This window comes from Rutidosis leptorrhynchoides, chromosome 4 (genome assembly GCF_046630445.1).
Source record: "Rutidosis leptorrhynchoides isolate AG116_Rl617_1_P2 chromosome 4, CSIRO_AGI_Rlap_v1, whole genome shotgun sequence".
In the NCBI taxonomy this organism is placed as follows: domain Eukaryota; kingdom Viridiplantae; phylum Streptophyta; class Magnoliopsida; order Asterales; family Asteraceae; genus Rutidosis; species Rutidosis leptorrhynchoides.
Genome location: NC_092336.1, coordinates 257,813,130 through 257,817,220, shown reverse-complemented (window position 1 = coordinate 257,817,220; position 4,091 = coordinate 257,813,130).

The following is a 4,091-nucleotide window of genomic DNA, read 5'->3' as shown; positions in this document are numbered from 1 at the left end:
AATCCGTACACAATGGTTTTGTACGGGGCGTCTCATTTGGTATCAGAGAATTGGTTGTAGGGAATTAGGTTGCATTAGTGAGTCTAGACTGGACCGAGTAGGATTCACTAATAGGACTAATCTACAACTTGCTAGTTTACTAGTTTCTGCGGACTGCTGCATGCTACTAATAGATATTACTGCATGTTACTGCTTATTACTACTGCATGCTACTGCTTACTTTTACTGCTGTATGAACTTACTGCATGCTATCGCTTCCTTTTACTACTATGTGAACTTGTTGTAAGCTATTGCTATTCTTGCTACTCCATGCTACTACCTGCCTTTGATTGTATGTTACTTCTGCTTAGTACTATTATTATTGCCATGCTATGTACTGCTGTAGACGATCTAGGCTGCTGTAGTTATTATGCCCGATTACGTTCTTGCTACATGCCTGCTATTCGCTGTGCCGACTTGGAGAACTTATCTTTTCTAGTTCAGATGTTTTTCTGAACCCTTTCCCGCTCGTCTAACCCTAAGGACTAGTAATGTAATCCACCTATTACTAGCGTTCCACCGTTCCAGATATCGAAACATTACTTCACGCAATCTAGGAAGAGTACCCCTCGGATTACACGCCCACTAAAGTTGATCCTCGGAGGAGGGGATATGTGAGGACTTGTCGGAGTAACCGCACCCCGAGCTCACCCTAATTAGCCACGTACGACGTATGAATATTAGAAGGTTGTTCAGTTTTCGCAAGTTGACCCGTATTCCGTACGCTTTCATGACCGTCACTTATCTCTTTCATTCTATACTACTACTCGAAGATCTAACGACACTTCTGGACTTAGGTCCCCAACTCTCATAGGCATTGGAGAAGTCAGGAAGGCATCTCCTTTCACAAGGTCAGAGTGTCATCTACTGATGCCCAACCATACTCGAAGGCTTGGGAGTCGCCTCAAGACATATCATATTACTACTTACTACACATACAGTTCGACACGAGACCCAGATGGAATTTCTAGAAAGGAACCTAACGACGTTACCTGAACCCGAACATTTTGAAGAAATTTCGGGACATTTAGGCATTGATGCATGACCTGCGGAACCTACGCACCCACACCAAGATAATCATGAGATTAATTATGTAGATTTTGTTTTGAGATGGCATAGATAAAAGCACCGTTAGATGAAATTGAGTAGAACTTGAAGTGATCACGTTACATTGACTATATGGAGCGATATTGGAATGAACGTACGATTTAGTACAATATAATGATGCCAGGCCAGCGTGATTATATTGAAGTAAATCATGCAGAAGTCCCAATGTTATTACATGAGGAATATGAAGCGATTCAAAGAAAATTTTGGTAGGAACCACTTGAGTATACGCATTATGGTCTGTTAGAGGTAGGGAAAGAATAACCACGTAGCTCAGATATTGTACAAGGAAGGCCTTTATTGCAGAATTGATAACCCGAAAATTTGTAATAGATATAGACACCCTGGATACTTAAGGAAAAGTTCTGAAATTGGAAAAACTTTGGACTCACTTGCGGTAGAGCAATCGTTATGGAAACTCGCATGGATCCTAATTATAGTTAGGGGACGATTCGTCACAACGTTTTATTGTCTCGAGGTTGTTTAATACCAGAGCGATAGAAACCTTATATCTAAGAACCTTAGTGTTATGACTGATAAGCCATTAACCACCATGAGAGTTAAGTATTCTATAGGATAAGCTAATGGTAAGCTGGCAGAGATAGAGGAGTAATTTAAGGTAGTACCTTAAAATTAAAAGGTGGGTCATTTGGAGATGACCTCATGCCAACAAAACTTGGAAGTTTTATAGTAGTAGTTGGAAAGGATTAGTTACCTGCGCACAAGCAGATGTTATTTGAGAAGGTTGATAAAATTTTCACGGCAGTATAATAAGATTTGGTTGGAATGGACCTTAAGATTAACCTAATACTCATCAAGTTAGGAAGCTTGATGTAAAAGTTGGAATGAACTTTAGGGTTAAACTAATACTCATTAAGTTAGGAAGCTTTGATGAGATAGTTGGAATGGACTGGATTTCAAGGATGAAATCGAAAGTTATTTATAGTAAGAAGATTATTCGTATACCTCGCGAGGATGGTGAGCCAAAAGCCATCTGGGTTACTTCAACAACCGGAGATCCCACAATGGAAATGGGAAGGGATGACGATGGATTTCATCCCGAAGCTACCGAAAACAATAGAAAGTTATGACACTATCTGGATCATCGTTGACCGCCTCACCAAATATTCTCACTTTCTAACCATGAAAGAAACCGATACAATGGACAACGATACATAAAGGAAATTGTATCCCGTCACTTCAGCAATTCAAATTCTATACTACCCAAGAATCTTATTTGATGCTCATTCTTACGCAACTCTAAATCCTAACTTATTTCGAGAGATATCTTATTTGATGATAATCACAACATCATCCTTCTCACTTTGATATTAGTCATACCAGTTTAAAATTTCCAAAATCAATGGGTAGTTAATCCCCGTCCTCATACTCTCCCTTTCGTAACTCACTTATAAGCAACAATATTTTTGGTCGAAAGACTTATGCCCTACCAATAGTCATCAACTACTTTTAAACTCAATGGTTTTTATTACCTCAAAGATCACCCGAAATTTTCAAAATCTTTTACTCAATCCTTATCAATCCTTTTCCAACTTGTAACCTCCGAAATATGAAAATTTTGTTTGCCAAAAATTTTTCACACACTATTTTACGGTACGATCCTCTCAAAGTTTTATAAAAATAAATTTATTTTATTTGCCATTCGTGCAAAATTTTGAAATCGTATATGTTATATAAAATAAAGTAAATAATTACTTATTTTTGACTAAGACATATGAAATTTTACTTTCACTTTTACAAACCAAATCTTTCATTCAAAAGATATTTTACTTTAAATGGTACATGTTATACATAACCTTAGTTTACTAAGAACTTCTTTTCTTTTCTTACATTGTCACCTAAAACGATTTCGATAAAATTTCTGTTGCTTATTATATAAAATTTTTCGTTGCTTATTCGTATCCAAGTCATCGTGAAGACTTTACAACCGTCGAAACCTAGAGATTCATGTGTGTATGTATATGTGATGAAGGCACTTACTATCACGTCATGCAGAGCCTTCGGGCATCCACTAACACTTAAACCATTCAAAATTATTGCGTCACTCCAAGGATACTATTTGCCACACCTGTTGGAACGATGCTCTTTCTTACATAACTCTAAATCCTGACATATTCTAAGGGATTCTCATCTAGCGATATTAACACCATTAGTATTCCGACTCTAGTATTAGTCATAACCTGTTTGGCATTTTGCAAAGTCAAGAAGTGATTAACTTCTCATCCTCATTCTCTATCCTTCATACCTCACTTTTTAGCAACAGCTTCGCACGTGAACATTTTTGACCCAAAGAATTGTGTCCTGATAATTATGAAAACTACATTTAATTCATTAGTTTTCATTACCTAGTAACATGTCACCCGACGATTCAAAGATTTTTCACTCAATCTTTTTCAACTCGTAGCCTCTGAAATACGAAAAACTATATTTATCAAAATTTTTACACGTTGCTTATTTGTGCGGTCCTCACGAGATTTGAGGACAAATGAAAGTACTAAAAACTTTTCTGTCACTTATGCGATTTATAAAATCATATATGTATAAATCTATCCTTACTTATTTTGGTTAGTACATACCAAGTTATACATCCAAATTCTTCAAAAATCGCTCCTCTGTTGAGTTGTTTAACTTAAGACAAATAGTTTTGAGCAAAATGGTACACGTTATACATACTTCTAAATTTACTAGGAACTTCATTCCGTTCATGTTGTCACATCGAACGTTTAAAGATTTTTCAAAACTTCCTCGGTTGATTTTTATTAAAGGTTTTCGTATTAGACTACACCATATAGGGATCACACTTCTTCTCGCCCTCCGTTAGGGACGAAGCTTACTATTAAAATCTTTGTTAAAAATGCTTGAGCCACTTTGGGTGGCAAATTTATAAAATTTGTTAGAAAGTCTTTCAGCTCGTAAAATGTTCC